At 31.1% G+C, this 10,909-nt stretch overlaps 1 protein-coding gene across 1 annotated transcript in view; it reads left to right on the top strand.

Moving 5' to 3' along the window:
• The window catches only part of LOC133328321 (protein ultraspiracle), a 163,650-nt gene that overhangs the window by 30,753 nt on the left and 121,988 nt on the right, over positions 1 to 10,909 (top strand). The gene's annotated exons all lie outside the window — the stretch shown is intronic.

Raw genomic sequence — 10,909 nt, 5'->3', positions numbered from 1 at the left:
ATGTTCAAAAGTTTATTTTAAACAAATATATACACTTTTTGCACGAAAAAAGAAATATTTGCGACCACCGACTAGAAAGCGAAGTCAAAGATAAATTGACGACAACGGCGACTATTAGCTGTCGATTTATTCTCGACCGTGACGCCGTTATTTGACATTCACTGGGCTCTTATGTACAATAGTCGCGTTTTAAAACAATGACGATTTAGTGCAAAAAAGCTTTTTTTCAGACAAAATAAGAGCATCCAGTAAGGAATGGTGATGACAAGGATTATTTAAAAGTGTTCTGTTCCAGTACTTTTTTCATGGTAAAACAAGTAAAAGGGAAAAATGTCAAAATTATTCTCCCAGTTCAAAAATGTAAAAACGCCAAAATTACATAGCAATATTTCAAAATCAACACAACAGACCATGGTATAATAATAAAAGGTAACAGCAAGTGTTGTTGTACAAAAAAATTACAACAACCACATGGAAATTTGTTGTTGTAAGTTCTACTAGTGTCAACTCATTTGACAGAAAAATGTAAACAAACAAACAAACAAATTATCATCAAATTATTTTTATTTTGAAAATGGAATATTTTCGAATCCTCAAAATAAAAATTGAAAAACATGAATGAAAATCTATCAAATTTATATTTCTATCGCTTCCACATTTATCCTTTAATTGAGCCATTGCCATATATATATGTGTAACACATATGACAATGCTGGGAATAGTAATTCCTTCATTGAATTTCCCACAGGCAGATTGCACACATTAAAAAAGAACAATTTCAAATTGTATGCGTTCCCAATTTTCCTGTTGGGTGATTTTTAAAAACATAATTTGTCAAATTCATATTGACACTAGTATTACGTTTAATCAAATCAGCTGGTATTTGCTGTTACCTTTCATAATTGTACCATGACAACAGACAATCAGAAGTAGGCATTCCTGTTACCATTTTTACTCGACCAAATTTCTCGAGTAAAAAGTTTACAAAGAGAACGCCATTTAGTTTTGTGTTCTCTTAAATTTGGTTAAACATTTTACTAGTTTTGTGGGTTCAGTTTTTCAGTAAAAAGTTAGAACGGAAAATATAGTAGAATCATAATAGGCTATTACAACATAAAAATACAATTTTTTGTTTAAAAGAAAGGCAACCCTACAAGTTCATGGAAAGATATTGACGTTAATTCGCCCATCTGGAGAATTTCCAGCCATTAATTATCCAGAAATATTACCCGCGGTAACTCTGGGGTTTAGAGGTTGTTACCCTCCGGACTTTACTGGCCTGGTGTATAAATTTTTACCAATTTGAATTTAAAATACCGGCTGATATCCTCCAATATTTGCTCACACAAAAGTCGGGGTCTATTTGACCCGCTAAGTATCGACCGATCTTTATGAAAACAGGCATGCTCATTCTTAGGCCCCACCCCCTTCGCCATGTAAAATTTCGTTATGTTCGGAGCATAATTGCGGCCTCTACACCTTTTTCAAATGTTATTACAAACATTTCAATTGCAATTCGAGAATTTCATTTGTAATTCGAAAATTCAATTTGCAATTCATAACATTTCACTTGTAATTCGAGTATTTAATCGGTAATTCACAACAATTCATTTGTAATTTTAAACTTTTCATATGTAATTCAAAAAATTCCATCTGAATTTTTAAGAATATCATTTGTAATTTGTATATTTTTATTTGAAATTCAATGAATTCAATTTGAAATTCATAAAATTTTACTTGTAAATCATAATATTTAAGTTGTAATTCGTAAAAATTCATTTCAAATTCTTAAAATTTTATTTCAAATTCGAATAAAATAAATAATTTGAACAATAAGTGGGGTAGAAGTTTTTTATGTAGTGAAAAATAGTATTAACAAACAAACTAATATATATATATATATATATATATATATGAATGAATAAAAATCTACATTAAGGTCTGTCAATAATCTATATAAATTAAATTTAAATACATACATTGAAGTTCATGATGCAAAAAAGTATAAAGTATATATAAAAGTAAAAAGTATAAAGTAAAGTATATAAAATTATAAAGTATATTACATTAATATGTACATATATTATTACCCACCTTAATGTGTTACACATATTTTGGGTGTTTCCCATAACATTTTTCCAATTTAAAATTAAATGTCATTAATTTCAAATTAAATTTTACGAATTTCAATTGAATTTATTTGAAAGTTGAATGGAATTTTATAAATTTCAAATGGAATTTTAGTAATTTCAAATGGAGTTTTATGAATATCCAATGGAATTTTACGAATTTTAAATGGAATTCTCGAATTGCAAATTGTATGTTATGAATAACAAATGGAATTCTCGAATTGCAAATTGTATGTTATGAATAACAAATGGAATTCTCGAATTACATTTGTTATGTTTTGAATAACATGTGAAAAAGGTGTAGAGCGACCTGAAAAACCGACAAAAATTAAGTATTTGGTCCATTTCATCCCCTAAATATTAAACGATCTTTTCCAAAAACAATAGGAGTCTTCAATGGCCAGAACACATCCTACATGCAAAATTTCACGAAGATTGGTCCATAACTGTGGCCTGTATCGTGTTTACAAATTATAATGGACAGACGGACGGACACACATGTCTAGATCGACTCAGCTAGTCGAGATATGACGATCGGTATACTTAAAGGTGGGTCTAGGACCAATATTTCTCGGCGTTACAAACTTCTGGGGCTGCACAAAGCTATAATACCCTGACAACATAGTTGTGTAGGGTATAATTAAATTAAAAATTTATTCAGTGTTACGTAAATTGTATTCCACCAGTATTTATCTACCTTTCCATGTTAGGACGAAAATTGCTTGTTCACTGATGATGCCACATGTGTTATATGCATTGGAAGTTATATCAGGAACTTCGGAATATAATTTTCATAAATTACAGCACATAATAAAAATGATTGCTAGATTTGTTTATAATGTAAGAGTTCGTGAGCATATATCAGAGTTTGTTGTCAACTTTTTAGGTACTTCGTTTCGTAAATTTGTCGATTTCCGTAATACTTCTTATTTCTATAGAATTATTAAAACTGGAATACCTAGATCGTTACGAGCGTTGTTTACTTTTTCACATTCTAGCAGAAACCCACAGATTAATATACCATTAATTCATTGCTCCTTATATGAAAAATCGTATGTGGTTCGTGTTGCGAGGTTTTAGAATTTGCGAATTTTTTCACATTCGAATAATGCGTTTCGTTTAAAACTTAAACTCTATTTAAATTTTTGGGAGAATTAGTTTATTTGTGTTTTATTATCTTCGCAATAATATTACAATTAAAATAAATTAGGCTGGGGAGCCAATGTTGTAAATAAAAAAATGTATTTTAGACTATCAGGTTTTTAATAATGCTTTAAATACAGTAAATAGGCCCAGGAGGCTTTTGTATTACGAATAAAATAAGACTACAGAAACCTAATGCACAAAAAAAAAAAAAACAAAAATATTTTTTGTTTATTTTTTTATTTGTATAACTTAGAGGAAAGCCTTATCGAATATTTGGAAGTGGAGTTTCCGACGACTCCGAGCCCGGAAAGGCTTACATGGCTGGACGCTCCCATAATGTTAATGCTATTGAAATTGGTAGATATTTTGCCAACTAGAACAACAAGATATGGAACATGTCAAGTTTAGGGGCTCCATTCGGATCATTTTGAAATGATTACCGTAAGTAGCCCGGGTATTTTTTAGAGAACTTAAGACTAAGACATTCACATATGGACAGGCTCACACATATCTACGCAATATATTCTTCATCTAGTTATATAACACAAACCATAACCTTTAAAATGATACGTCTAATTAAAAGAACATACTCTCCGAACTTTCAAGGCCCATATCTCGGGAAGTATGCATTTCTCCCCATATCACTTACTGTAAAAATGTCAAAGCGATCCAAGTGGAGCCCCAAAACTTGTCTTAAGCCCAATATATTTTGGATATTTTGATACGAGTGACCAACCCAAGTCTTCATTCCATAGTATATTCATCTGAATCTTCTGCCAGCCATTCATCTTCATTCATAAGAGAGTAAAAAAACTGTGTCCATTTTTAAATTTCTTATTTTTTTAAGCAAATGTGTGTGCGTCTGTGCGTGTGTCCCTTTTGTTGAAGCCTTCATATGCTTTATTTCGGACTGTATATCTCTGGCAATTAAATGTCAAATTCATAATTTACTACATTTACTATTTCGTGCTAGGCCAAATTGGTCTTGCAGAAAATAGTAGAAGAGAACGCCATTTTGGTTTTAACTCTCTTAAATTTCCTTCAATTTTTCCTACTTTTCGGCGTAAGGAAACGCTTTTCTAGCAACAATTGCAAAACTAGTACAATATAGTACTATATTGCAGGTTTGGGAACACAGCTATTATGTATTTTGTTGCTGCAACAACTAAATAAAATTAGCCAAAAATGTCTATTTGTAAACATCTTTTAATATTTGTATTAAATATATGTGTGCAGATGCATCTACCTCATATCAGAATTATATATATTTTTGATAGATTGATTAACTGTTACTCTTGAAAAATTCGTGTGTTATCTTGTCGTTATATTATCGTATCAAATTTTATTCTCAAACATAGTTGGGCAGCCTAGCACACCAGCGTTGATGCGTTCTCTTAGAATTTTGTGATGTTAAGACTAAAATAAACATTATTGAAAAATTTCCGCAATTTTTTAATAAATTATTTTTATGAACTTCCAAGGATGTTATTTATTTTTTAAAATTAAATAAATTGGTCAGAATAATTCTTGTTTTTATCTTAGCTTCAACACATTTTAAGAGAAATTTTGCCCACTATTGTTCTCGAACATATACTCCATGGTCTATTAATAGGTGTGTCTGGTTACTTTTCCAGTAAAATTTATTCAGTAAGTTCTAGTTCAGAGAGTAAGCCTTTCTTACTCTCTTTTGCGATAATACTGGAAAAAGTAAACAGACAACATTTAGTAAGATTTAGCAAATAAACAGTTGATTCAAGAAAACATTTGATTTGCGCCAAAATAAACAACAAACAAAGGACGAACACAATTATTTGTATTGCATTTAATATTAAAAATAAAATGAATAATAAAAGAAAAATTGATCTGGCATGTTCCCCGGGAACATTTAAGCTCCCTGCATCAATACATTGCCCTCTATCTGGAACTTGCCTAAAAATATATAAGGAACTAGTTTCTAATTTAATAAAACTTTGCATTACTTACGAATTTTCTTCCATTTTATGTTATTAAATTCAAATTGAACTTTGCAAATTAAAAATAATGTTTTAAATAATTTTTGTGTTTGGTCAGAAAACAGCTGATCAGAAAATGGCTGAGTTGCAAAATCTTACTGAATAAAATTCTCTCAGTAAACTCCAGCAACTTTGTTGTTGTTCAACTGTCAAACTTGCTCTCTCACTTGACTCTCTTTTACTGGATTTTTGTGTAAACAGACAACATTTAGTAACATTTGGTAACAATTGTTACAAAATATCGAGTTAAGAGACAGAGCTAATAGAGAGCAAGTTTGACATTTGAACAACAACAAAGTTGCTGGAGCTTACTGAAAGAATTTTATTCAGTAAGATTTTGCAAACTCAGCATTTTTTGATCAGCTGTTGTGATCAAACACAAAAATTATTCAAAACATTTTTTTTTTTAATTTGCAAAGTTCAATTTGAAGTTAATTTGTATAAAAATTACTGAAAATGGAAGAAAATTCATAAACAATGCAAAGTTTCATTAAATTTTAAACTAATTCCTTATATATTTTTAGACAAGTTCCAGATAGAGGGCAATGTATTGATGCAGGAAGCTTAAATGTTCACGGGGAACATACCAAATCAATTTTTCTTTTATAGTTCATTTTATTTTTAATATTAAATGCAATACAAATAATTGTGTTTGTCCTTTGCTTGTTTGTTTATTTTGGCGCAAATCAAATGTTTTCTTGAATCAGCTGTTTATTTGCTAAATCTTACTAAATGTTGTCTGTTTACTTTTCTCAGTACTATCGCAAAAGAGAGTAAAAACGGCTTACTCTCTGAACTAGAACTTACTGAATAAATGTTACTTGCAGCTTGTCACCCTGGGTGACAAGCTGCAAATCAAATGCGTCTCAAGTTTGTTTTCAAAATGTGTTATTGTGAATAGACTTCACATTATGAAGACCAAAAAATGTCAAAATTTTAGACATTCAACTTGAGAAATAAGAGCTGTTTTCCGATTTCGATAACTACCTGGGTGAAACATGATATGCTCTCTCGAGATAGAGTGATGCAAGGCCTATAAATAAGGTCACCCAGGGAGACCAGCTGAATATCCGATGCCTCTCAAGTTTGCTGTCCAAACCCTTTGTTGTGCATTGACATTCATTATGAAAACGTAAACAACGTTCCAATTTTTGACATAAGCTTGAGGAAAAACATCTGACTTTCGCTAGCTGGGTGACCTTATTAATAGACCTTGGAGTGATGGAATCTACCCTTGATCTTTACCCTTTTGTACCATTATCACGAAATAATTACAAAATTTTTTAATTTGCTTTTGAACAACATTTGTATTTCAAATATTAACAAGTAATTCCAATCATTGTGCAACATTTTATAAAAATAATTTAATATCTAATAGAAAATTTTTCAAACGTAAAGTTTTCCATCTCTTTTACTTCTCCAAATACAGCCTTATCGATTCGACTCGTGGGACTTCCCGTTTTTTCCAGCCATATTTTCCTTAAGAATAAATATTTTTAGTATTGGCGTAACTAAGCATTCTGCCGTTCAATAAACTTACATTTCGTTAAATGCTTCCGACGCACCTTGAATTTCCCCCTTTACGGTGTCGTCCCTTGTATTCATACACCAACCGCGGACACCCAATTTGTTTGCTTGCTTCTCTGTAAACTAATAATAAATTATTAGCATAGATTCCATGTTATCTCACTTTATTTTCTTTTGTTGTACCATTCGAAAGGAGACTCCTAGTGAAATTAGAAAACACAAATAATAGACGAATTAGTTATTGCTAATGCATTGAAATTACCTTGTACAATTCCAAATACTTCAAATTCACAGTGAAGAATTTTAGACATTTTGAGAATTTTAATAGTTATTTATTTACGAATAGCTCTTCGATTGAGAATAATTCACCAGTGTCCCATATGATAATCAGATGGTCGTAGCAATGGTGATGGGCAATTGTATTTTATTTTTGTTTGATATTCGTCCTTGCGTGTGTGATTTGTCGTTCAACAAATGTGTAATTAAAATCCATGCTACAATCCATCAAGGTGTATTTAATAATGCCATGTATGCATCAGATACAGCAACAAACATTTTACAAAATTACGTACATTGAATTAACCCGTTCATACAACACTATTCATAATTCATATCATCAGAGTTTTTTATTTCAAACTTTTTGTTTCTTGTTTTACACCAAAAATAACATATTTTAGTGAATTACATAGGGATCTAAATAGAAAAAATAATTCTCTTTCTCCTGACTATAGTATGAACCCATATCTATTTACTTTTCATTCATGTTTTCCATTTTTTCTGAAAATGTTGTTATTTTTAATACATTTTTATATTTTCTCAATTCAAATGTCACATACTGTCACAAATAAAAATTTGGAGAATTTTTTGTTTGAGTTGCCCCACATTTGTTTCTTATTTTGTACGCTAATTAGAACCAAGGGAAAAGAAATGCATATTGCATTATGTAGAAAACAAAATTTACATCCTGCTGCATATATAAAAACTATACAATTTTTTACTTTTCATTCATGATTTTCAATTTTACTGAAAAAGTTTGAAAATTTCATAAATATTTTCAAACTGTCAAAATTAATTTATTTTCGATAAATGCTCTCAATTGTTAGGGATGGGACAAATTTATTGGTTATTCAGAGAGTGATTCGAATTGAACAACGTACAAAAGTCGGTGATCGCTCAGACAATTTTGTATGGGGAACTAAGTAATTCCTTCATAATTAAGGGTCGAACAACGAATGAGAGAGCGAACAACGTTCGTCTGTACATGGCATAAGGTGTATGCATCAGATACAGCAACAAACATTTTACAAAAACAACATTGTTGTTATAGAAATTAAATTGTCATGCTGATAAATAGGTTTTGACAAAAGTAAATAAAAACAATTATACATTCTTCAGGCCGAATAATTTTGAAAAGTGTCCCACATGTAAGCCTTGGTTCCTTGGTATATTTTAATATTTGCTTATATTTTAAATTACAATATAATTTTCGAAGAAGTGGCTTCTTGGTAGATAAATTGTAGGACATAAATCCCCGGTCAAACACCACAAATCCGTATTCAATCTGGCAATAGACAACGCAACAGAATCTCATTTTAAATTGTAAAAAAATTGTATTTAGTCAGGTGTTTGTAGAAAACTAATGGACAAATTCTAATACAAGCTATATAACACCATTTCCTTGATTTTGAGGGAAACAGAGGATTTAGGGGCAGATTTCCTTTTCCTTAACAATCTCCTTTTGGTATTAAATCGATCATAAGAACACACATATACATATGTATATTTGCTATCTGGAACCCAAGTTGTACTTGCGGCAAATATGTGGAACAAATCAGTGGCCGGATTTAGAACTGATTTAAGCTCACGCTTCCTTGTCGTCTTCCTTGTAACGGGTTAACCTACTTTATGAGGATTTATTTGACATGACTTGACAATTGAAACCCACTGAGTTAACGAAATCCGATTAAATGTAAACGTACTATAACTTTATTTACATTGGAAAATTGAACGTCGTGTGAAATATATGAAAATTTCAATGTGTCAAAACGATATGTTACATACGTATTTTTTTTCCGAATGGAGCGCGAGCAATCAAACAAATTCGAACCATATTACGTGAAATCTTTTCACTGGATATAACAGCACAACTACAACTTCCCTTCAGCACAACTAATATTTTAAATCATATTAGTTGTGCTGAAGGGAAGCTTGTACGTTAAATCCAGTGAAAAGATTCCTTCTTTTACTTGTTGTATCATTCAGAAAATTGATTTTTATTCAATAACAAATTTAATTTGTACATACACTCATGATGCTGTAAATAGGTTGTGATAGATTGTGACGACCATCTGTCAAATTTTTCCTTATAATATTTCACATGGTTGGCAACACTGCACATCGAATTCAAGTAGAAATTACCCACTTTGACGGATAATCGAGACATCAGCTGCGCTGAATGGACTACCTATTTATTGTGTCATGGATTAAATGTCTACTGATGTTACTGGAAAATATTAACTGAGTAAATTTTCGTTGTAAGCCATGGTACAATTATAAAAGGTAACAGCAAATGAGTTGACACTAGTAGAACTTACAACAACAAATTTCCATGTGGTTGTTGTATCGTTTTTTGTACAACAACACTTGCTGTTACCTATTATTATTATACCATGGTTGTAAGCATTCGAAAAACTCACAACAACATCACGTAACAATTTGTGCAAATTGTTGAGTAAACGAACACACCTATAAATTTATTGTTAAATATGATTTACATGTTGGCTAGTGTCTATAAAAAAGTCGTTTGCATGGCCTATAAATAAGGTCACCAAGGGAGATCAGCTGATTATCGATACCTCTCAAGTTTGCTGTCAAAATGTATTATTGTGAATTGACTTCCATTATAAAAACGTAAACAAAGTCGAAATTTTTGACAATAGACTTGAGAAAAAACAGCTGTTTTCCGATTTCGATTGCTATCTTGGTGACCTTATTAATAGATCTTGGTTGTTTGTAAACATCAGATTATAAAAAACGATTATTAATCGATGGTCTCACACAAGATCTATTAATAAGGCCAACCAGGTTGCAATCGAACTCGGAAAACAGCTGTTTTTTCTCAAGTCTAATATCAAAAATGTCGACTGTCGTGAGTAAGGAAGGAGAGGAGTTAATAAAAAAATGTCGACCTTGTTTACGTCATGGCCTATAAATAAGGTCACCAAGGGAGACCAGCTGATTATCGATACCTCTCAAGTTTGCTGCATGGCCTATAAATAAGGTCACCAAGGGAGACCAGCTGATTATCGATACCTCTCAAGTTTGCTGTCAAAATGGATTATTGTGATTTGACTTCCATTATGAAAACGTAAACAAAGTCGAAATTTTTGACATTAGACTTGAGAAAAAACAGCTGTTTTCCGATTTCGATTGCTATCTTGGTGACCTTATTAATAGATCTTGGTTTACGTTTTCATAAGGAAAGTCAATTCACAATAATGCATTTTGACAGCAAACTTGAGTGGCGCAGATATCCAGCTGGTCTCCCTGGGTGACCTTATTTATAGGCCATGGTCTCACAATTAAAATTTTGATTTGTTTTGCAACTAAACGTCGATAATTTGATTAAGATCAATATTTTTATTATTTTATTAAAAACAAAAATAATATTTACAAAAATTCTTACAGCCTGTTTTTGTAAAATTCCAAACGAACGAATTCGAGTGACTTACGACCAAACCTTAATTTATGTTTATAAATGTTTTCTGATTCAAAACAAAAATAAATTACATATTTTTCAAAAATTTAGATAATGATATATCGAATTAGCAATTAAGAATTCTGCCGATGTTATTATAAAGCCTATGATTACGAAAATGATCCTATGGACGACAGAGTGGCGGGCTGGCGATTTTATTTATTTTTCTCTGTCACAATTGACGGTCACAATTTGCAAGTATGATGTGCACGATGTGGCCACATTAAGTATGGTACAATACAAATCGCAAAATGTACCTTTTCGTACTTCATTTCATTTGTTTTCCACACCTATTTCAATTTGACAGATCTAAAGTCATTTCATGCGTCGGTGCGTAT

This window comes from Musca vetustissima, unplaced genomic scaffold, assembly GCF_032173495.1.
Source record: "Musca vetustissima isolate MV318-11 ecotype Yass unplaced genomic scaffold, APGP_CSIRO_Mvet_v1 utg4332, whole genome shotgun sequence".
NCBI classification, from domain to species: Eukaryota; Metazoa; Arthropoda; class Insecta; order Diptera; family Muscidae; genus Musca; species Musca vetustissima.
The sequence above is the reverse complement of the archived record's forward strand: the minus strand, read 5'-3'. Positions and strand labels throughout refer to the sequence as shown.